The following is a 25,544-nucleotide window of genomic DNA, read 5'->3' as shown; positions in this document are numbered from 1 at the left end:
ATGAAAGAAATCCAGCTCAAACCAGAAAAGTAAGCCACACTGGTGGACCCCTAGTATTAATAGGTTGGACAACAAAAAAAAAAAAAAAGAAAATCCTGTTGAGAAGTAAGAGAGAATGTGTACAACATAGCAATATGTCCCTCATAAATTTAAACAAGTGAATTAGGGAACTAGTCAAGCCCCTGAAAGCAGACTTTGAGGTAAAAACAGCCTTCAAAGCTAAGGATAACCATAAGGCATTTTTTAGTTATGTCTGCAATTTTAAGGGCAACACCCAACAATGTGTGGAATTACTTGTAAATGGCATCACTTATACTCAACCAGAAGACATAGGAAATCTGCTGGCTGAGAAATACAGCTTAAATTTCACATCCCCAATCACCCACAATTCTCCCCCAAGAAATACCCTCCACCACTTCACTGCAAATTATCACCAAAGAACAGGTTGCCACTGGGCGCTCTAAAGCTAAAAACATGGCTTCAACAGTGCCTGGCAATATACCATGTTGCCTCTTAAACAGCTTAAATCAGGACATATCAAGCCCGTTAGGATCTCTATTTAACCACAGCCACTGGACTGACTGTGTCCTGATAGAGTGGATGACAGCAGCAGTCATCCCTCTGCATAAAGGGGGACCATCTACTTAGCTGGAAAATTACAGACTCATAAGTTTCACTAGTTTTATATGTAAGACCATGAAAAAAATAACAATGCACCTGATAAATAATGCCATTGGAGACCTTCATACACTGGACCCAACACAATTCGGCTTTGTCAAGGGCAGGTCATGCCTACTGAATTTGGTGGATTTCACTGAGAATGTCACTATGGCCACAGATGAGGGTAACAACAGTACCTACTGCCTACCTCGACCTGGCCAAGGCATTTGACACAATTCTCCACTCAGGTATTATAAATAAACTTACAAAACTGGGTATAAAGCCCTATGTCACCAGATGGATAGCCAATTGGCTAACAGACAGGACACACGGTTAAAGTGGGTGAATTCAGATCCAGCAAGAGGCCAGTTACTAATAGTGTGCCACAGCTCTCAATATTGGGACCACTCCTGTTTGGAATATATTTCTCAGAAGTCAAGGCAATTGTGGAAGGCCTCTCGATGACAAAGTTTGTCTATGACTGCAAGCTGGAGGCAATCATTGAATCCCCCAATGATGTAGAATCCTTCAGGAGGGTCTAGATCAGACAAATGATTAGAGCCAGATCCATGGCCTAAAATTAAATGCAAGAAATGCATTATTATACCCTTTGGGAAGTCAAATATTCCTGCAAATTACAACATCAATAGCACACCTCTTAACGTAGACTCAGAGGTGAGAGGTCTAGGTACACAGATAGACAGTAGCCTGAACTTTGACTGCCATGTCTCCACAGTGGTGAGGAAATTCTTTTGTGTGGCACAACTTATAAGTAAAGCTATGGCATTCAGATCAAAGGAAATTATAGTCCCTTAAAGATAGTTATATATTACATATGGATATGCTTATATGAATGGATTTTTTAATTCTTGCAGGTTTTATCATAATAGCATTATATGTGTGAAGGGGTCTGGTCTTAACACATAGATTTCATTTTGTTTTTAGTATTTCTTTAAATGTATTAATTAGCAGTGTGCTTTGATTGGGTCACATGTTCACAGAAGCTGTATATATAGTTATTTGGTTTTTAAGGTGAATGTATTAATGATCTGATGATGCTTTTCAAGCGAAAGCGCTTATCCATGTCTGGACACCTGTGAATAAATTACGTTTTTATTGAGAGCTTTATCCTGTCTCATTTCGTTTTCATCACTTCTTCTACCTTGGTTAATTTTGGACTTGGCAATGGAGTGTTTATCAGGTTATTCGGCAGTTACTTCTCGAATAATTTTATCATCTTTTATTTCATTTAATTGTTGGAAATACACTGTATAACATCTATGCAACATAGGTTCATAGGTTCACAGGAGGTTTCTAGACTAATGCCCTAGGACCATTAGAAGCTTAGCCATGCAAAATAACCCAAATACCCATATTGACCCTGTTTAGACTGTCAATATTTGCACAGCAATTATGTGATTAGCACTGGCTGCCCCTGTCCATGAGGGACATAGTTGCCACCCCGAGAGTGAATTTTTGGCCACCCATCTAGTTGTCAAAGTTGTGCTTGCATAGGGTCATTGAGGAGATCTGCTTCACATGGAGGGGGAGCTTATTTCAGAATAGTGGCAATTGCTGGGATATATATTTGTCTCTCCAGTTTGTTCTGTTAAAGTCAGAGGCTAAGTCAAGATCCCTGGAGTGAGTTATTCTTGTCTCATTTGATTTTCGGATGTGCAGCAATTTCATTAGGTCAGGGTCTGAGACTGCTCTGTAGGCCAGGCATAGGTCGCCTCTCAGAAGCCTGTATGATACAGAGTACAGTGACAGGGCTTTTAGTCTGTCCATGTATGTCATGTTTTGGAGGTCTTGGATTCTCTTGGTTAAAAATCTCTGTGGTGTCTCCAATTGCTGTAGGTGTCTGCTGAGGTACATACAGAAGGAAGCATTGTATTCAATTAGTGGTCTGATAAGGGTCGAGTACAGTGGAGTTATAAACTCCCTGGTATTTGATGCGATACCCTTATTTATGAGGTACATAATGAAGAATGTTTTTCATACCATTATGGACACATGGTGAAAGAAGTTTAGATTGCTATTAACCTGAGTTCCTAAATCTCACACCATCGAGTGTGAGATTAGTGGGGTGTTATATATGTCACAGTTTGGAGGGGCTGCTTCTTTGTCAAAGGGGATAATGAGCCATTTCTCATGTTAAGTTTTAGTCTGTGAGTTTGGCACCAATCATTTGACTGCATCAGCCCTTTTTAAAGTATGTTAACATCATTTGGAGACCAGTTTACAGTCATCTGCAAACTTGGTAAGCCACAGGCCACCCACCTTAGCCTGGACTTTGCAGAAGTAGATTCCAAACAGTAGGGGGTCGAGCATAGATCCCTGTGGTACCCCACTGGTAACCTGTCAGTTGGTGGAGGTGGACTCTCCGACTTTGATAGTGTATGTTCTGTCAGTTAGCCAGTTTGCTACCCATCTAATAAGGTATGGATTAATCCCAAGCTGGGAAAGTTTCTCTATGATTCCTGAATGGGGATTGTGTCAAAAGCCTTGGCTAAATCTAGATAAGTGATATGTACTGTTTTGCCCTCATCCGAGGTCTTGGTGACATTCTCAAAGAAGTCGACCATGTTTAATAAGCAAGATCTGCCCTTGACAAAGCCAAATTGAGTTGGGTCAACTCTATGCAGTCTGCATAACTTCAAGTTGCTTACTGAGACATCAGTTAAAAGTTTTTATGATTTATTTATTTATTTTATATTTTGAAAATTGAGGTAGAGCACTGACCGTGGACATTTTTTCTGAATTGGCAAAGGGGTGATGTCTGGATAAGTGATTTGCTCAGTTACATGGCAGACAAATAGAAGCTGAGACAATCAAACACTATACAAAAAAAAATCTCATAGCCTTAATTTTCTGTGCTAACTGCCAAAGGAATAAACCACCCCAAAATTCCTTGAATAATCACAAGCTCTGTTAATGGCAAGAGGTGCTAGGAAAGGTATTACAATGAGAAAATCATTTTATTATTACTTACTTTTTACAAAAACCATGAAACATCTGCATTTGTTAATAAATTAGCTTTCTTCAGTCTGAAGGACACCATCACTAAGTTTGTTGATAACAAGGCTGGGATAACATCACAGCAGGTATGACAGTCTTGTTATAACAAAATTGGTTTTATAAGGTTAATACAACTAATTATTATAATTTCCATTTTCTTTAGTCATGTTGTTCTGCGAGATTGAAAAATGGTCTCCGAATTCTTATATTTTATTAATAGAATATACAGAAAGTAATCATCTCTCTGGTCATGAATGCCGTCATGCTGTAAAGAAAAAAAGTGAACTTATTATAAACAATACTGGGGAAACTTAGTGCATATGTGATAAAATACTAGGGTTGATAAGAAACAAATATTCTAACAGAAAACTATGATTACAAGTCCTTAACTGTAATGGGCCTATATAAATATAATTATATGATTCAAATACTATAAATAAAAGAAAAACAATTTTCACTTAACATGGTTTATTGAAAACTAAAATCCTTTTATATATTTTTTCCTCATTGCAGCCCTCCACTCCTCCCCTAACCATTATCATGTAGTCCAAAATCAGTTAAAACCGTACACAATATTATCCATTTTTTTATCAACAGACTTGCACCTACAGGACACACAGTGTTATAGGATAGGAGAGCACTGAACATGTCATAACAACTGTTTCCTTTCACCTCAGTCTAGACTACATTTTCACTTACATCACAGGACATGTTTTAGTGCAGTGAAGAGAACATCCATCATATGTGCCAATTTCTTTTACAATTGTGCACCTGCAGTTCATTATGGCTCCAGGGCAATCTTGTTCCTGTCAGATCCAATAGAATCTGCTGCTCATATCATCATCAGTACTTTTTTTCTAAAGAAAATGTGCAGTTTCTTTTTGCACATAAAATACAAATGCATTTCAGACATTCTCTTAGTGTATTATTATAGTAAGCAACAAGTACAAATTTTGTAGGTGTTATAGAATGACAGAATCGAGGATCATTACATAAGAGAATACAAAAATAGGGTCAAAATACTGAAGAAACGTGTAAAAGACAAGAAGGTCTTTAGATAGTTAAACTGCCTTTAAATAACTTCTTATTAGAAGCAAAATAGTGACTTTCTGCCTCATGTTTTTTCTTCCAACATTTTTAACTCCACATTGTGTCTGAATTTTCAAGTATCCAAAGGTCCAACTCCTAACATCAAAAAACACTGTCAGAGAAAGATTTAGCTTTATTTACTAATAAAATATAATTGTATTATTCATGTTGTTTCCACATATGTTATTGAGACCACATTGTCACAGTGTAGTCTACAGCAGAATCCTGCCAAAAAACTATGTGAGTAATATTTTTTCATGAGTGTATATATTTAAAGAATAATGCACAGTGGAGTACTGCTCATTTTATGCATATCACACATTCCAGAATGTACAGTGATAAATAAAGTGAATCCTACTGCTTTATGTATCCTGTGTGATGTCATAATTTATGACAAGCTACCCCAACCTTTGAATATTATTTATGTATTTATTTATTTATTTATTTATTTATTTATTTATATCAGTTTGATAACTGGGGAAGTCCACTGGGCCATGGAGAGCCCATTTTCAGTGGAGACCCACGGAGAAAAGTTCCAAAAACAGTTACAGAAAAACAATATGAAACAAAGCTCCAAAAACAGTTACAGAGAAACAATCACTTGTCTTAGAGAAATGTACAGCGTACAATACATTAAATTCACAAAGAATTATATCATACAATACGATAAAAGAATGTGAATTAACAAATGTTTGATGCAGACAAATGAAAAATACTTCTGAATGTGTATATATATATATATATATATATATATATATATATATATATATATATGTATATATATATATATATATATATATATATATATATATTGGGTTTTACCAAATAATGTAAAACAAAACCAGACAACAGGAAAGCAAATTAGGTGGGGGGGGGCTACACACTCCACACACCCCAATGTGTGGGCCTGTGCCCCCTACATCCCCCTAACTATATATACTAACACCAGGATCAAACCACAGTGGGGAAAAGGACATATACCTTTGACTTGTCTTAGAGTACTACTTGTCAGTGAAATGAGTTTTAGGTGATTTGGTCTCAGTGAAATGGTCTCTCTGTGAAGTGATACGGATCCGTATGTGTGTCTGTATATATATATATATATATATATATATATATATATATATATATATGTGTGTGTGTATGTGTGTGTGTATGGGATCGGTACTGATCCCCCTTTTCACCAAAGCACAAATAGCTTGGCATACTTCCGTGAAAGTGCTTTTTACCAAAAAAGTACTTTTGCAGAAGTATGCCTGCAGCTAGAGGGAGTCGTGGGGAACTGACTGTTGCAGAGATCGTACTACGGTGCAGATAAGGGAGTATTCCCTTTTCCTCACTGTAGTATGATCTCAGAGTGAGAATATTAAAGTAGGGGGGTGTGGGGGGCACAGATGTTTTTTTCAAGGAAGGGCATAGGTTTTAAAGAGAGGACTGGGTGCAGTAGTTGACTGTCTCGATTAAAGTATTGTGGGGAGATTGAAGGAACTTGTTATTGCAGAGGGTGGAGGAGTTGATGGTTGGAGGAGAAATTTAAGTTGGGGAGTGGGGTGGGCAAATCCATTTAGTTGTAAGATAGGAGAACAAGAGAGATTTGAATTGGTTGTAGTTGGGGGCCGGGTACTGGGATAAGGTAAGAGTCAAAGACTGTGGTCCATCATTCAGCAAATGTAAGGAGAATTTCTGTATGTTCTTAGTAAAATCTCCTTTTTCTGATCAGAAACTGTACTGCAGTGTTCACTACATCAAATGCATGCTCACTTTTTTGTGGGTTAGCACTTCTCTGAGTCTGTATTTGCAATTGCTGAAATACCAGAACTTCCAGTGTGTGGTGCTCTTTTTTTATTTTTTATTTTATTTATTTTATTTTATTTTACATTTGTTGACCGGGCTAGTCTAACTGGACATATATCCGTTTTCAGTAGAGGCCCGGGGAGAAAAGCTCCAATTACATGAAGTAAACAATCATTTACAAAAGAACAATGATAAGCATAATACAAAAGTACCAGTGTAGACTTATGTAATAATTTAAGAAAACTAAAACTGACAAAAAGCATGTAAACAGAAAAAAAAAAGATAAAAGTAAAATACAAGGTATGGAGTATTCTGAAGTTAGATTAATAAGAGATAGATAAGCAGAACACAAGGTGGGAAAACATTGGTGAGAAAAAAAAATGCTAAGGTAGAGTCAATATCAAAAGATATAACAGTCGATAATTAAACCTATTATTTAGAGGACCAGTAAGGGGAGAGGGGGGAAGTTGGGAGATAATGAAGTAATTTCAGTCAGGGTTAGCACAAGGACATAACCACTGGGATTTAAGATGTTCTTTGATATGTCTTTTGAAAAGGGATGTAGAGTCTAGGTTAGTTATTTCATGAGGGAGTTGATTCCAGAATTTCCCGACAGAGTTAGAAAATAATGAGTCCCCAGCTTTATTATATGATTTAGTCAAGGCCACTAGGAGTTTATTAGCAGAGCGTAGTGTGGCTAGGTTTTTATATGGTGAAATTAGTTTTTTAAGGCTAGGGGTAGCATCAGGGTAGTGAAGGGACTTATGAATGATAAGTAGTTGTTGATAGAGTATGTGGTTATTTAGCTCTAACCAATCTAGTTGCTTGAGGTTGTGACAGTGATGAGTTCTAAAGGGGTTAGCAGTAATGAATCTAGTTATACTATTGTAACAGGTAGCTAGTTTGGTAAGGTTGGATTTAGATAAGTTTGTATATATAGCAGAGGCATAGAAAAGGGTGGAAATCAGGTGGGTCTGGGCCATGGTTTTTCTGGCTGCAGGGGTAAGAAAGGGTTTAATTCTGTAGAGAGTACCTATTTTTTTGTTAACTGATTTAATGGTGTTGTTAATATGGTCATCAAAATTAAGATGGTTATCAATAGTTACACCTAATAGGCGAGTGGTCATATCTGGGTTAATACAGGTAGCATTATTCGAGGAGATAGTGAAGAAAGGAGTTGGAGATTTGTGTGTAGGAGTAAAGAGAAGAAGTTTTGTTTTTTTGGCATTAAGAAGGAGGTAGTGTTCCATAAACCATTTTTCTACATTATGGAAGACTGTTTGGGTGAGGGACTGGAGGGAGGAAACATTATTAGCAGCACAGATTAAAGTTGAATCATCAGCATATTGAATGCAGATGGCTTGGGGTATGTTCAAATGCAGGTCATTGATAAATAAAGAAAAAAGAAGGGGACCTAAGATTGAGCCTTGTGGAACCCCAATGTTTACTGGGAGTAAGGAAGAAAGGTTGTTGTCCCATAGCACTGCTTGTTGCCTGTTTTGGAGATAACTCCTAAACCATTGAAGTGCTTGTGAACCAAGAGAATAGAGATGTAGCTTGTCAAGGAGTATATTATGGTTAACCATATCAAAGGCTTTTGACAGGTCTAGGAATAGTGCTGATGAGAAAAGATTATTGTTCCTATTATTATTTATAGCGTCAGAGAAGGAAAGGAGGGCAGTTGTAGTGTTGTGAGAAGGTCTAAAGCCATGTTGACAATTAGCTAGACAATTGTTTTGCAGAAGGTAGTTAAGAAGTTGTTTGTGTATACATCTTTCCATAATCTTCGCTAATGGGGAGAGTAAGGCAATAGGGCGAAAGTTTGAGAACTTGGTAGAGGAGCCCCCTTTGTGTAGAGGAATTATATGAAATATTTTCCATATGGAGGGAATTTTTCCTTCAGAGATAGTTCTATTAATAAGTATGGATATGGGATAGTCTATGGCTTCTGCAGCAATTTGTAGGTATTCTGATGGGAGTTGGTCTGCAGATGGGGTGCAAGGTTTAAGTTTTTTGAGAAGCTTATAAATAAGAGATGTAGCAACAGGTTGAATGTGAAAGGTATCAGATGAGGCTTTGGAGGTATTAGGGCAGGTAGTAGTAGATGTGGGTAATGAATTCGCTAGGGCTTGAATGGCTTCTGTAAAATACTTGTTAAAGGAATCTGGGATCTGGGAGGAATTGTCGACGTCAAAGCCAGATGGGGTAGGAGTAGTAGAATGTCCTGGTTTAAGAAGTTTGTTAATACCTGACCAGAATTTTTGAGGGGTATGTTGACTCGTTTGTTGAAGGTGGAGATAATAGTCCTTTTTGTCTTTAAGAGTATCTTTCTTAGTAGCCTTTCTTAATTGTTTAAAGAGTAGGTGATCAGGTGTACATTTAGTAGCTCTCCATTTAGCCCAGATTTTATTTCTTAGGTGCATTTTTTGCTTAGTTTGTTTAGTTAGCCAAGGTGCCGATTTAGATTTTATCCTAGTAGAGCGAATGGGAGCATGATAGTTAAGGATTTGTAGAAAGTGAGTATTAAAGTAGGTCACTGCTTCATTTAGTTCAAGGACAGTTAGTGGAGACCAGTCACATGCTTTCAGTTCTGTCAGAAAGTTATCCGGGTTGAAGGATTTATTTGAGCGGGATATCTTGACTTTATGGGTAGTTGGGATATGCAATTTTTGTCTAATAACATAAGTGAGCATATGGTCACTAATATTATCGGGAAGTGTTCCTGGGGTGTAACTGTTAGGATGGTTATTAGTAAGGATCCAGTCAAGAGTAGTTTCTTTTTTATTAGGTTTATGGATTCTAGTTGGAGAGGTTATTAATTGAGAGAACCCATAGAGGTTTATATGACTAGTAGGGTGCTGGGATGAACAGGTTATCCAGTCAATGTTAAAGTCACCAAGTATAATGGTTTCCTGGGGTAGTTGATTAGAGAGTGAACTAAGTAAGTTTTCTAGAATATGGATATTATTTCCTGGGGGAAGGTACATACAGATTAGATATATTGATTTGTTGTTGTTAATTTGAAGTTTGATAGAAAGTATTTCGGTTTTGGAGTCTAGTGAAGGAAGTTCATTATAGGGGGTGACTTGGAGATTAGATTTATAGATAATGGCAATGCCTCCTCCTTTCTTCTTTATTCGGTCACATCTAAGTATATTATAGCCTGGAGGGGTGATTTCCTGGTCTTGAGTAGAGGGTTTTAGCCAAGTTTCTGTAAGACATAGAATGTCAAATGAGTGTAGGTCCAGGAGTGCATGTAGGTGGTGAGTTTTGTTATTTATACTTCTAATATTAAGGTGAGCAATTAGAAGGGAGTTGGCTGTTTTAGTACATGGCAATGGTGTTGGTGAAATAATATTGTTTAGATTAAAGTTAGAATTAGAATTGGGACCAGGGTTAGGATGAATATCTCCGTGTAGGAGGAGATTATGCTGGGAATCCAAATGGAATTTGGGAGTCTTAGGTGAGTTATAATGATTCTTTTTGTTTAAGTAAAATGACACATGAGTTTTTCTGTGGTATTTTAGTAGTAGATAGTTGGAGGAACAAGTTATGTTGCTGTGATTGAGTGTGTTGAAAGAAGAGGTTGGTAAAGTTTGTTGGAGATGAAGATTATGTTCATGTAGCGAGATATTTTCAAAGAAGGTGATATAATAAGGTATGGTTAGGGTGGCTATAGTAGTGGTAAAAAGTAGGATATATGTGAAAAAAGCTTTGAGTAAAGGAGACATAGTAGTAGGTAAGTAGCAGGTGACTGTAGCTTGTGATAGAATGTCAGATGAGGAATGAGTAGAGATGAGCTAATTTACAGTGAAGGGTTTTCAGTGAAAGGGAGAAAAAAGGAGAATAGCAAAAGGAAAAAGGAGAGGTTATAATTAATAGGTAGGTAGTATAGAATAGGAATACAAAGTATGGCAAGGGTAGGAAAAGGAAAAAGTAAAGATGTGGGAACACAGAGATGGAGTTAAATAGGTAATGAAAGGGAATGGGAGTTTGAACTAGAGATTGTATTTGGAGATGGGTGTAGCCTGAGGAGTGGAACACAGATAAGAATTTATAATTCAGGGAGATGAGGTAAGTTGTGAGAAGGTTGGGGATTGGTTGAGAGAACTAGGGGGAGTGGCTGGTGAGGTATAAGTGTAGGATCCCCTGGGGTGGGTGGGATATAGGGGTAGGGTGGGGAGCGAAGTGGGGCCACAGCAAGTAGAGACAGAGTGAGTGGAGACAATCAGTGAGCAGCAGGACACAGGGAAAGATAGCGAAGCAAGTGAGTAGCTGGTAGCAAAGCAGAATGGGGAGTAGGGCAGAGAGGTGAGGGGAACTATAGAGCGCTAAAAATTATGGTAGTTAGAAGAAAAGAAGGTATAGCGTAGAAACAGAAAGTGAGATCGAAGGGGGAGAAATCAGGCTAAATAGGCACAGAATGAAAAGGGGAGAAGACAAAGGAAGTTCTATGTACAGAGACTAAGAGAGAATGAGGGAAAGAGTAAAGGCACCAAGCCTAATGTACACTGGTACCTAGTGGGCAAAAATGGAAGTAGTGGCAGGTAGCCAGGGAGAAGAAACCACAGATGGAAAGGAAAGGCAGGTAGCAAGGGGTAGATCTTGCAGAAGGCTAAATTCAGGAAGGGAGGGGGGGACTGGCTGCTGGCTTTCTGGACCCAGAAGCAAAAAAACTTTAAAAGGTGTAATTACAGTATAAATTATACAGATTCGCCTTCAAAATGGGTCAGGTGAAATAACATACTTAGCAAATTCAGTACAGTCAGGTGGGAGCACAGGGCAGCAGAAAATGGTGGATGGTCACTTAGGTATGGCTTGAGGTGGTTCAAGGGTCCTTAGGAGCAGGCAAGTCCCTTAATACAATGTTCAGGAGAGATTGCTGGGGGGGGGGAGGTAAGAAGAAGGGAATTAAAAAAGGAATACAGTTTCAAAAAAATCTGAACTGATGTGGCAATACCATCTTCCAAGGATGTGTGAGTTGGTATCGTCTGATTACTTCCATTCCTTACCAGCAAACTGTTCCAGCATCATGCTACCTAATCTGATCTGGCACCCATGGGGCATTCTCTGTGCAAACAACTGAGCACTGTGGAGCTGGTGCTATTCAGTTTCATTATTGACTGCTGGATACTTTCAATGTATTTTGTTTATGGTTTTACTGAAGGCCAATATTATTTAGACTTGTACATGGAGAGAATTGCGATAAGAATATCATATTCATACTGTTATGTATTATTCAAGACATGGATGTCAGGAAGTTCACCTTGAGGATGAAACTGGAAATCTTGACACCATCATTAAGAACAGATTGCAACTGAGTTCCTATCTGAGAGAAAATAATTCTTAATACATTATGGAGCTTTATCTTTACCCATGTAATATAAAAGTTAGCGAAAAAGGGTATAGCAGTGCTATTTACCAGCTTTGTGAGTAGTTACGCATTTAAATGCTGCTCAGAGGGAAACACTGTCACAGAAGATTGGCAGTTCGTACAAACAGCTTTAAAATGTGTTAAATATCAGATATGTTGACTACTATTTATCATTTACTTTTTACTATTACTATTTACTGCTTGCTATCATCCTTGATAATTCTGAGCTTTTTACATCTAGCTATATCTGTCATAGTTGTTGCTATTTTTATTACAGGCCTCATTCTCTTCCCTCTTTCTGTTATAACTTGCCTTTTTCTTGTCGAAATGTAAGTATTATTATTTTGTTGCTATTTACATCAGATGTATTTCCCAATATTGTCCTATTGTTGAATTGGTTTGCTAACTGAATTATTATTGTATTTTATCTTATCTATATATTTATACTGTCTTCTGGAGCTTATATCCCCAGGCCTCTGCTGAAAAAAGACTTGTATCCAGTTGGACTTTCCCGGTAAACAAATATAAAATAATAAATAAATAATAAATACTACTTGCCCATTACAAATATATCGTGGTAACCAGTAGCAACCTGAAATTTTTTTTTATTATTGCAATGCCTAACACATGATACCAAAACAATGATCATAAAGATAATGACAGTGAAGTAACAGATAAGACAAAATGTGCATAGTCCATATAAATAAGACTGTCATCAGCTCACATTAAATGATGAATACAAAGCATTTCTTAATAAAGCTAACATGATACATTTATCACCCTCAAAAGTTAATGCTTAAGTAACACTGCAAACTAACCCCATCTTTACACTATGGCACATGCATGTGGCTATAGTACAAATGATTTTCCATGACACTTCTCATATGTCTTTTAAGTACTCTCTCAGATACTGCCACATACTAAATTACAGCATAACTATCAAGGAAAATATAATATTTTGATTGTGATAAGTTCCAGTGGATTTTGGTAAAAAAGGCTATGTAAATGTTTGTTACTGTAGGGAGTAGTAGTTAGGTACATTTAATGTGGGTAATCCCTGAATCAAAGGGGAATCAATCAGGCTACAAATCCAAGAAGATCAAGGAATGTTGGCTCCTAAGAGTATCTACTGATTTAAAATACTCCCAGATCACATGAACATTGCTAGAGCACCTACATTTATGATAGGTACCTGCTTCTCCACAAATGCATCAGACACACTTTCTTATCTGAATATATCTTAATGCTTTGCTTTATAATGGAGTGTAACCTCCTTCATTAATAAACTTCAAGTGATGTTACACTTTTGGAGTATTTCTGACAAGTTACATTTGTAATGCCCTCTCTTCCCCAGGCCAGTAATCAAAGAGCCTCAGTCCTCACCACTGACAGTGGTGGGAGACAGTCACTAAAAACTGGAATGGATTTACACAGTGTTTTAAGATGCAGCTCTCTACATCAAGCACAATTTACCCCAGGAGCACACAGGGAACACACTCCAGACCTGTAGCTGACACACCAACACCTGGGTACTTGATTTTCACACACACACACACACACACACACACACACACACACACACACACACACACACACACACACACACACACACACACACACACACACACTCCTGAGAAAGACTGTGACAGATTTACTAGATGTGCCCCTTCTGCCCCGACTGTAAGGTAAGGTAACCGTGTTGTCACCAGTCAACCATTTTAAGGCTCTTACAAGGGTATCCAATTATACTGAGTAAAGCCAATACTAATATAAATGGTAGAGTGTAACCAAAGCAGCAAGGCTTTTTGGAGTGGCCAAGGCATCAGTAAAATAAGCACAAGTACTCTCAAGATGTTAAAAGTATTTTCTAGAACACTGACCACAATGAAAGGTATAAAAATATTTAATAATAAATAATAACATAGAAAACATGAGAATAATAAATATCTAAGAACAATAAACACCAGAGTATATAACCTAAGCAATATTACATAAATTATTCAATTCCTGCCTTCTTTTTTTTTTTTAAACAAGAAACATCTTTATTAAACCATTACTTACTACAATCAAGGGAGAAATTGGACAGATTCACACAGATGCAAAAAAAAAAAAAAAAACAATATTTATCTAATCTCATTGTAGTTCCTGACTTTCTGATGAATAACTGTTCCCTAACTAACTTAATTAATACAGCAAGGGAAGACAGGATGCTGAGATGCTTACTTCTATAAGGCAAAGTGATGAGCTTCAAACATCTAACTAACTGAACTGAACTAACTGAAATAGATCTTTATATCAGGGTCCAAAGAAAACAAAACAAACTGCTGTGAGAGTTCTATCCTCTCAGTGCTGGTTATAGAATGACATCATATTTGATCACCTGACTTTGGTACGACTCACACTCAGAGCTTTGCAAAGATCAGTTGCAGTATTTGAAAGCTATAGAATAATTAAAAATCCTTCTACTCTTCCCTTACAGAATTCTATGTTTAAGCATAAACATTTAATCAGTTATAATAGCATTGTTGATACATTTTAACACAAGCATCTGTATAAATTAGTGCAATAGTCAAATGACACAATTTTTTTTTACAAAACTCCTCTAACTATGCTGGCATATGTTGCACATGCATTGCCCCATTGTTCCTGAGACAGATGGCAATACCTCACGTCGTCACAACATAAAATACAGTTGAAGAGATACCTATGACTGGATAACAGAGCTGTCAAATGAGATCAAGAGGTAAGAAAATGAGTGCTTTTATTTAATGACACTAGCTATGGTATGATGACTAAAGGTCCTAAAAACAATTTGAAATACAACGGCTTTATGATGTATTGTTTTGTTATGTTGACTAATGCTCTTCTGTTTTGTTTATGTAGAGGTGTGGTAGGTGTGGTAGGAGAGGGATGTTAATAACTTAAACTGTGTCAAATGTGTGTTTATATGTATAGAAGGTGTACATAATATGTCAGGCTCCCTTTTGAAATGATGGCATTCAAAATGCCGACTGCTGAAAATGAAAAAAAGACCAAAAACCAGGAGAAACACGAATCTCCAAAATCACTCTTCTCTCCTTTAAACTTATTTTTACAGGCAAGCCAACCCTTCCCCAAACCCTCACACCCATGAACTTGCATAGAACAACTATGAGATTGCCATACCTTGGAGGAAAAGGGAATATTCTGAGATATGCAGTTCCCAACACTTCAAATGGTTACTTTTCCCTCTATGAGTTTATTTTTTATGTGAAGTGAATCAAAATTGATACCAAAGGAAATGTTGAGGTGTGATGCAATAATTTTGGAAAAATTATTTTTTATTTTTGCAAATAAAGTGGATGATAGGAAGAACTGGTGAAGCTGGCCTTGAGAGTGAATACATTTAGTAATTGTTATGAAGTGAGTTGCAATTGCCAGGAGAGGCTGTTCAAGAATAATAGGCAAAGGTCATGGAGAGCCTATGTAACCTGGTTGACAGAACAGTCATGGTGCATGTTGAGAGGAAGAATAGTGTTCTATGGCTATATTATTTTACTTTCAGAAAGAATAATCCTAGAAAAGAAAATTTAGAATAGCTAGAGCAAAATAAAATTAGAGTAAATGGTGGCTTAGCACAGAAGGGAAAACTGCACAAAGACTTACTATCCCATTTTAATTGTGTTGACAGATGAAGGAGTTACAGCATGGACCACATATATCTCCAGTATACAGAGTTGAATACTTTATCAAAGTTTATAGATGTTCTCATTGAACGGGAGAAAGAAAGACATTTATTTCGATAGCGTGTGTTGCATTTAGTATGACCATTATATCTATAAAGTTACAGAACCTGCATTTTTCAAGGGCTGCCAAAAAAAAAAAAAAAGAATCTCAAGGGCTTGATTTGGTTATCCCCTTTGGCATGCAACTTTCATTTTGCTGCTGTGCAAAAGGCTATTAGATTTAATTTGCATGTCTCATAATAGCATTCCAAAGAATCTGGTTATGCTTTATGTATTGTTTCATTTCCTGTTTTAAAGAGGAAAGATTCTGGATTCTGCAGAATTAGTTGGTCTACTCATTACTGTTTTGATTTTTTTGCACATTTCTTATAGCTTAAAAATGAAACATTATGATGTGATCTGACATAAGGCAGTGATAATGTTTCACAAGCTCATAGCTTAATACACTGAGATAATCAGAGGAAGGGCTCTGAGCCAACAAATCTGGGATATATAACATTAAGTATCCTGTTTTTTTGCTTATTTTTACAAGTTATTTATAGCACTTCTATTGTCTGCATATACTTTTCTAGCTAGTTTCACTGTCTGTGAGGTATTAACTAGAAATTTTCTACAATTGTTAAGCATCTGTTTGGGATTGTTTGTTCTGATTTTTGTTTCCCACCCTCCCTATTGGTATCCTGTTTTTATACTTGGTGGTTTTGCAGTTGCCCACCCGTACTGTAAATTTGATCTGGGACACTCCTCCTAGTCTAGTGTCATTACCTCATTCTGCCTAATCCAGGGAGAACATTTGAGAAGGCCAAGCCAGTTAGTTTCTGCTCCTCCTTTTCCCATTTCCACAAAAAAAAAAAAAAAATTTCTAAGCTTGTTTCCTGCCTTTTCTGTAAGTTGTCTAGTCCAGATACAGATTTGCTGTATCAGGGAAGGTTTATAAGCTTCTGAGCCCCCAAGCCTTTCTGTGTTGGAGGGAAGCCTTCTAGCTTAATTTTGTTTCTTAGAACTAGCCAGTTTTCTAGTTTCAGCACTCAAATCTGTTTCTTTGGGCTCAGCACTTGTTCAGAACTCATCGTAAGCACTAAATAAGCTACAAATTACTACAGCACTCAACTTTCTGCACCTGTCTAGAGCAAAACAGTTTATAGTACTTAATAAAAAAGTACCTATCCAGGAATATCTAAGGGTCGGCTCCTGGTGTTTTCTCCTGTCTACCTGATGAATCTGGGTATCTTGGGGCAATGCAGCAATTGTCTCATGTACACAGACAACCCTCTCCTCCTACCACCCGACACTACAACCTATGAGAGATGTACTTATATAGCCAAACTGGAAGCAAAGCTCTCTTCACCCAAGACTGGACTAGACAGTCAAGAAGAGAAGGTAAACACTTGCACCACACCACACACATCACATAGTCCCTTAAAACCTACACCATCAAAACACACACACAGAAACTTAAAACACGCACCTACATTTGCTGAGGTTCTCATTAAAAATCTACCCAAGCAACAGGGACCTCCAAAGCAGAAACACAAGCAACCTCCACCCCCCAACACAACTCAAATGACACATAGCCCACAAACTCAGTGTGCCACTCAACCACAGCCCATAAGGCATAACAACGTACCCAACACTCTAGTCATAGGTGACTCTATAGTTAGGCACACTGATGTTCCACTCACCAGGCTAAACAAGGAGAAACTTACTGTCAGCTGCCTGTCAGCTGCCAGGATCTGCCACATAATGCACACACTCAGGTCACTCCACAACAAGTACAGATATGACTCTCTCAATGTCCATGTTGATGTGAGTGACCTGAGATGTACCTCCCTGGACTACATGAAAAAGACATGGAGGAGCTCTCTGATCTTGTAGCCAAGGCAGGTATTACCATAGCCTTGAGTAGCATCCTGCCATCACTCAGAATAATACCACAGTACAAGGACAAAATGATTGACTTCAACAATTATCTAAGCTTCTGGTGTCATTCTAAGGGGATCCAGTATCTGTCTGCCTGGGATGATATGATCGACAAACCACAATGTTTTGTTAGAAATGGCCTGCACCTGTTGCCCTTGGGATTCCCGATACTGGCTAAGGCTCTTCCCACCCCTATAGTGCCTTTTTTCGGCAAGGTTCAAATGACAAATCCGTGACCGTAACAGGTACAAGCAAGCAAAATCTGAGAGTAATGCTACTTAATACTAGAAGTCTAAACCTCAAAATGCACTCACTCGAGGTACTCCTTAAAATGGGGAACGTCGACATCTGTGCAGTGACAGAGACCTGGTTCAAGGCTCCAGAGAGCACCACTGCATTACCAGGCTATAATTCATACCACGCCTTTTGGCCACCTAACCTGGAAAGAAACACTAAAGGCAGAGGCATGTCCATATTCATTAAGGATATCCACACCTCCAGGCTAGTTGATCAGCATAATGCATCCGAGATTATCCAAGTGCAACTAACTCTGGGCAAGACCACAACCCAAATTGTAGCTTGCTACAGATCCCCCACCATGCCCCAGGATTCCCACTCCTCATTTCTTGATACACTTGAAAATATTAGGGTACAACCAAACACCCTAATAATGAGTGATTTCAACCACCCCAGCATTAATTGGGAAAACTACTCTTGTGCTCAACATTTTCTGGAATTCATAAATTCCAACGCCTTGGATCAACATATCCACACCCCCACCAGGGGCAGCAATATACTAGACCTGGTCATTATCAATATGGGCAACCGGTGTTCCACACCAGAGGTCAATTCCTCGTTGGTCAGATCCGACCACAAGCTAATCACCCTAGACATCCACATCTTACCCCCACCCCGATTAGGAAAACCACCATAAAAAATTTCTCCAAAGCCAACTTCACGCTTCTTAAAACAGAAATGACAAACTTCATGACACCCATGCTGACTGACAATAGAGATATGACTGCTGAATCCTATACAAATGCACTTTATAAGCACTTACACGAGTGCATGGATCATGCAATCCCTAACAGAACCAAGATGCTATCCTTCAAAAAAAGGAAGCCAATCTGGAGGTCCCCTGCCATAAATAAACTCTACAACAGAAGAAAGAAACTGTTGCAAAAAAGAGTAAAATCCCATGATTGGAGGAACTCTGTGGTCAGCCTCAGTAAGAAGCTGTGATCCCTCATAAAATCCTCCAAAGCTAGTTACAAAAACAAAATCACCACTGATTCTAAAGACAACCACAATGCATTCTATAGCTATGTCAAGACTCTCATTGCAACACCCTGATCTGCTCTCAGTTACAGCACAATGGCACTAAATATACAGAGCCAACTGATATTGCCAACATCCTGGCAGATTGGTTCAATGCTAACTTTACCCATCTCTCACCTCCTAAAGGGCCCATCTCTATACCAGAAGAATGCAAAGTTCCTGTAGTCACGGCAGCACAGGTAAAATACACACTCTCCAAAGCCAAGAATGCAGCATCCATGGGACCTGACAACATCCCATGCTGCGTTCTACATGAACTACAGAACGAACTGGCACCCCACTTAAGTACCTTGTTCAATCATAGCATCACCTCAGGCTTTGTGCCCACTGAATGGTGCACTGCAATGGTTATCCCACTCCACAAAGGAGGAGCCACCACAGACCCCAGGAACTACCGACCCATTAGCCTGATGAGCCTGGTCTGCAAGGCTATGGAACGTATCATCATGGAACTTATAAATAATGACATTGGTAATCTCCAAACTCTGGACCTTACCCAGTTTGGGTTTGCAAAAGGCAGATCATGTCTCCTAAACCTGATAGACTTCTTTGAAGCGGTCACCAAAGCTGTAGATGAGGGTAAGGTAGTCCACACAGCCTATTTAGATCTCTCCAAGGCTTTCGCCACCACCCCCCACTCTGGAATTGTAGATAAACTCACTAAACTAGGTATAAATCCCTATGTCATAAGATGGGTTGCCAACTGGCTCACTGACAGAACCCACACTGTGAAAGTAGCAGACTCTGAATCCAACTTCAGACCAGTGACAAGTGGAGTACCACAGGGTTCAGTCCTAGGTCCACTCCTGTTTGGTATCTACTTCTCTGAAGTACAGGCTAACACAGAAGGTCTTTGGCTAACAAAGTTCACAGATGACCGCAAACTAGGAGCCATAATCAAAACTCCTAATGATGTGGACATCCTACAAAAGGGCCTCACTGAGACAGATGCTTGGTGTCAAAGCCATGGCCTCAAGCTCAATGCCAAAAACTGCATTGTCATCCCTTTTGGTAAAAACTCTGTACCCATCAAGTACCACATAGGCGGTAGTCTACTTAACAAAGAAAGTGTGATAGGAAACCTTGGGACACAGGTGGACAGTAGTCTCTCCTTTGATAATCACATCACTACAGTAGTGAGGAAATCCTTCTGCATGGTACACTTCATCACAAAAGGTTTCTCATCCAGGAAAAAAGAGATCATTGTTCCCCTCTACTCATCACTCATTAGACCCATTATAGAGTACAACTTTCCTTTTGCATGTACCTTACAAGACATCTACAACAACTGGAAAGACCACGGATGTACCTCACAAAGAGGATTATTGGCATCAAACAGATGCCCTATGCAGACCGTCTCAAAAAACTCCAGGTTTACTCTGTCCCATATCACCTACTCAGAGGTGATCTCTGCCTAACATACAAAACTATGTCAAACCCAGAGCTGTTGGACATGTTCTACTTAAAGAAATCCCAATCCCTCTGAGCTACACGCTCTAGGGACCTAAACCTTGTCACCACAATAAACAGAACATGCTGGAGGGATAGATTCCTGTCCCACAGACTTCACTTACTTGGGAACAAACTACCTATCTATATCAAACAAAGCTCCTCATTAGCACTCTTCAAGAAAAATCTTGATGATCGGATGGGAGATAGGAAATTCACCCCCAGAATCACTTCTGTGGCTCTGCTTGACAGGGGCACAGGAAAATAATTTTCTTGCGTGCAAAAGGCAGGGTACAATTTGGCTAGTCTTGTATAGGCCCTAGGGCCAATAGCCTAGTACCTACCTATGAATCTATGAACCTATGAACTGGGCTAAAGACCACCAGAGCATTTATAAGCCTAGCCATGCAAACCATTCCAATTGTGGCCCTATATATCATGAGAATTTATTAGGAAGGGATATGCTAGGAAGTTTCTGGAGTTATATGAAGGTATGTTTGTTTGGGCAATATAATGAAATATTTTCTACACTTTGTAATAGATAATATGTAAAATGATAAAAGCCAGTAATAAGTCCAACAATGGGAGTCACAAATATTGATTCAAAAGTCTTCCACTATGTATTAGCCTCCATTGGTTGTATAATCCAAAATACATGGCAATTAGAACATATGCTTTTTTGAGCCCCTAAGTGTTTTTCAGCTTTTTGTCTTAATTTGGCCACAGTAAAATACTTGACTGAAATCTCTATCAAGAAACTCTGAAACATTTTCTGCATTAAATTTCCACAGAGCATCAAAAACTGTCAAAAAGTTATGGTAACTCTTCATTGACCAAAACAAGGTGCCATAATAATGAAGTCAGAATGAGAATTAGCTTTCATTAGAACCCATCTCCTTTCTGTCTTTTTGTTGTTGAATATTTAATAGAGATCAGTTCAACTTTTTTATTTATAAACCTAGCAGCAACATTTTCAATGACTTGGCTAAACTGCATAAAATTGGTTTCCCTGAATCCTGTTTAAACATGCAGTATATTATATGACTATATTTAGTTCTTTTAACACAATGTCATTTGATAACAGAAATGTTGGCTGTTGGGGAAGCACCCACCAAGAGGAGAAAACGCTGAGAGAAGAAAGGAGCCACTTTTGAGATTTTAAGTATTTTTCTTCAGATTATTTGCGAAGTTTTTCTGCATAGCCACCTACTTTGAGCATTTTCTGGCTTGTTAAACTTGATTTCTGCATTGGTAACTGTATTTAGAACACATCCTAGAGCTGTTTACTGAATTTTCTGTTTGCACTTATTTTTAAAATCGTTTTTTTCTTAAAACTTGCATTTTATCTGTCTCTGGCCTACCACTCAAGTGTGGGGTCATTTACTGCACTGTTATAACTTGTTGATACTTGTGAACCTCTGCTATCTTTAAAAAAAACAAAAAAAAAACCAAAAAAACTTGCTTTTTTCCCACTTTTCCTGAGATTTAAAAAAGTTCAGTTACAGGCTTGCTTTTCTGAACTGTTTGTAAGTTTCTTGTAGGCCATTTTTTGCTTGGGCTAAAGGGAAGTCTCTCTGTTCATCAGTGGCAGTGATAAACATTGAGCAGCCTGCCTGCCCCTGTGGGAGTGGTTACTGCCTTGAAACTGTAGTTTTATTGGCCATTTTGGGTCAATTCCAAACTCCTTGATCTCCCTCTCTTGAAATGCTCTTTTGCGCGGTTTTGCACATTTTTGTGCATAGCGCAACAACGTGCAGCGCCGCGATTACCTTGACCCCTATTGGTCCGTCTTAATTCAGTTTCCCTATATTACTCTAGCATGCCCAAAGGTCAGTCAACGGTTTCCTCTCCAGTCCAGCTGGTGAATCTGGGAATTTTAAGGCAATGTTACAACTGTCTCATGTACACGGACAACCCTCTCCTCCTCCAAACAGGTTCAAATATATGTGAGAGATGCAACCATATATCCAAACTGGAGGCTGAGCTCTCTTATCTCAAAGCTGGTGAAACCAGTCAGGAGGAGAAGGTAACCTCACACAACACAATTCCAGTATCACATAGTCCCACCACATCAGCAAACCAAACACATAAATACACAAAAAAATACTCAGAGGCTCTAAATAAAAATCTACCTAAGCAACAGAGACCTCCAAAGCAGACATACAAGGAAACGCCACCCCAAAACAAAACACGCACAACACATAGCCCACAAAGTCAGTGTGCCAAGCAGCCACAGCCCTTAAGGCTGAATAACACACCTAATACTCTTGTAATAGGTGACTCTATTGTCAGACACACTGACGTCCCGCTCACCAGGCTGAACAAAGAGAAGGTCACAGTGAGCTGCCTGTCGGGCGCTAGGATCCGCCACATAACGTAAGCCCTCAGGTCACTCCAAACAAATATAAATATGACTCAGTCATTGTACATGCTGGTGTGAATGACCTGAGACGTACCTCCGTCGACTACATGAAAAGAGACATAGAGGAGCTCTCTGATCATGTAGCCCAGGCTGGTATGACCCTGACCTTGAGCAGCATCTTACCCTCACCTAGAATGATGCCACAGTACAAAGACAAAATGATCGATTTTAACAATTGGCTAAAATGTTAGTGTCATTCAAAGGGGATCCAGTGTCTGTCAGCCTGGGATGACATGCTCGACAAGCCAGGTTGATTCACTAGGGACGGCTTGCACCTGTCACCACTGGGCTTTCGGATATTGGCAAAGGCTCTTGCCACCCCCCCATAGTGCCTTTTTTAGGCAAGGCTCAAAAGTCAAACCCACCTTCATAGACAGCACAAGGAACAAGAAACTAAGGGTAGTGCTGCTAAATGCCAGGAGTCTTAACCTCAAGATGCATGCACTCAAAGCTCTCCTCAGTATGGAGAACATCGATATCTGTGCAGTGACAGAAACCTGGTTCAAGGCTCCAGAGAGCACCCCAGCACTACCAGTTTATACCTCATATCATGCTTTTCGGACCCAAAACCCGGACCAAACCACAAAACGAGGGGGAGTTTCCATATTTATCAAGGATATCCACACCTCCAGGTTAGTGGCATTGCACGAAGTATCAGAGATCATCCATGTGCAACTAACAGTGGGCAAGACTGCTTTTCAGTTTATAGCATCCCACAGACCACCCTCTCAAAGTCAGGAATCCCACTCGGCTTTCCTGAAAACATTGGAGAACATGAAGATCTCTCCGAACACCATTATATTGGGCGACTTCAACTACCCAAACATAGACTGGGAGCACTACTCAAGCCCCAGCACCTTAGCCCAAAGGTTCCTGGAAATTATAAACTCAAATGCTATGGAACAACTAGTCACCATTCCCACAAGAGGGGATAACATACTAGACCTGATCATTACCAACATGGGTACTCTATGCTCTATAAAACACACAAACACAGTTGAGTAAAAGTAATCAACCTTTATCAAAAACAGAGCTTTCGGGATAACACCCTTCTTCAATGATTAACACAAGGCACAATTAAAATTCATTTTAAATACACCCACAACACGTCACATGGCCTGCAGCCAAAGTCATGTGACCTATTACATCAACATATAAAATTCACATTTAACTACATATTTAACAGTCCAATATATTTAACTTATTTATTGTATACTGACTATAGATCAGGCATAAAATTATATACATTTTTGACACCTTTATCTTAAAGAATTTTATTCTATTTATAGAGGATTTTACTAAGTATATTGTTTAGATATTCTTGTTGGGGGAAGTTTAGTTATTTATCCAGTACCTACTTCAATTTGTTATGTTGTAACTTAACAAGTATTGGTTTTAGAGACACTGCTGCATTAATACCTGGATACGTGTCAGCTGACAACCGAACTATCCATTCATATTCCCTGACCTCCAGTAGATTACACATATCACCCCCTCTCAACATTTTATTTAACATATCTATTACTCTAAACTTAAACTTATGCTCATCACCTTGTTCCTTTATATGCTTAAATAAGGCGTTCTTTTCACATTGTTTCCTAATGTTGGATTTATGCTCAACTATACGGTCCTTGAGCCTCCTTGTTGTCATTCCAACATAAAATGAGGGACAAGCTACGCAAGTTGCTATATACACAACAAAACTTGATGTGCAGGTGGCTACACCATGAAAGTTATAGAGTTTGTTCATTATTGGGTGTTTAAAGGTACTATTAGACCTCAAATCATCTCTCATAGTTGGTGCTATATCATTACAGCAACTACAATTGTAACAACATATCGTACCCCTGGATCTCCCCTCTGGCCGACTAGTTATATTACAGATAAAATCCTTATAGCACAACAAAGATTTCAATGACCTCTTATTCCTATATGTAAAAGATGGTGTATTGCCTACTAAAGTTTTAATGTCATCCTGTGCTAACAATATTTTCCAGTATTTATTTATCACACGCTTAACTATATAAGTTTTGCTATTATATGATGTGATGAATCTTACCTTCACATCATTATGTTTGCCATTTTCTTGATTAACATTATTTCCAGTACTAGATGAAAGCACTGGTTTATATAATGTTTGTCTATTATTTTCCACCATTTCCCTTGTTTTCTTTATTAATATTTGGGGATATCCACTAGCTGCAAACTCCTCGCATGTTTCATCCATTTGTTTTGAAAAAACCTCATCTATATTATTTAACCTACTCACCCTTATGAGTTGAGCTTTCACTATGCCTTTGAAAACATGGGGAGCATGCATACTAGAAGCTTCTAAATATCTTCCAGATGATACTTCTTTTTTGTGTATAGTAGTAACCAACTTATTGTTTCGTATTTTTAAATTTACATCCAGAAAATTAATACTAATATCCGAGTATTCCATCTTAAATTTCAAAAAAGATGTTGTTTTATTTATATAGTCAACGAAGTCTATCAGATCAGTGGTGGGGCCCTCCCAAATAAGAAAACAATCATCTACGAATCTTTGAAAAAAATGTATGTTGTTATTCTTAAATCTACCTTCATTATACAAATACATCTTTTCCCATTGGTACAATACTATGTTGGCGTATGTATTGGCCACTGGGGTACCCATCGTTACACCGGTCAACTGTATATAATGTTCTTCATTGAATATAAATACATTATTTCGCAATACTACATCCAGTAGCATGCAAATATTCTCAGTATGTCT

Source organism: Protopterus annectens, chromosome 4.part0 (assembly GCF_019279795.1).
Source record: "Protopterus annectens isolate FY-2018-M chromosome 4.part0, PAN1.0, whole genome shotgun sequence".
In the NCBI taxonomy this organism is placed as follows: Eukaryota; Metazoa; Chordata; order Ceratodontiformes; family Protopteridae; genus Protopterus; species Protopterus annectens.
This window is presented reverse-complemented; position numbering follows the sequence as displayed.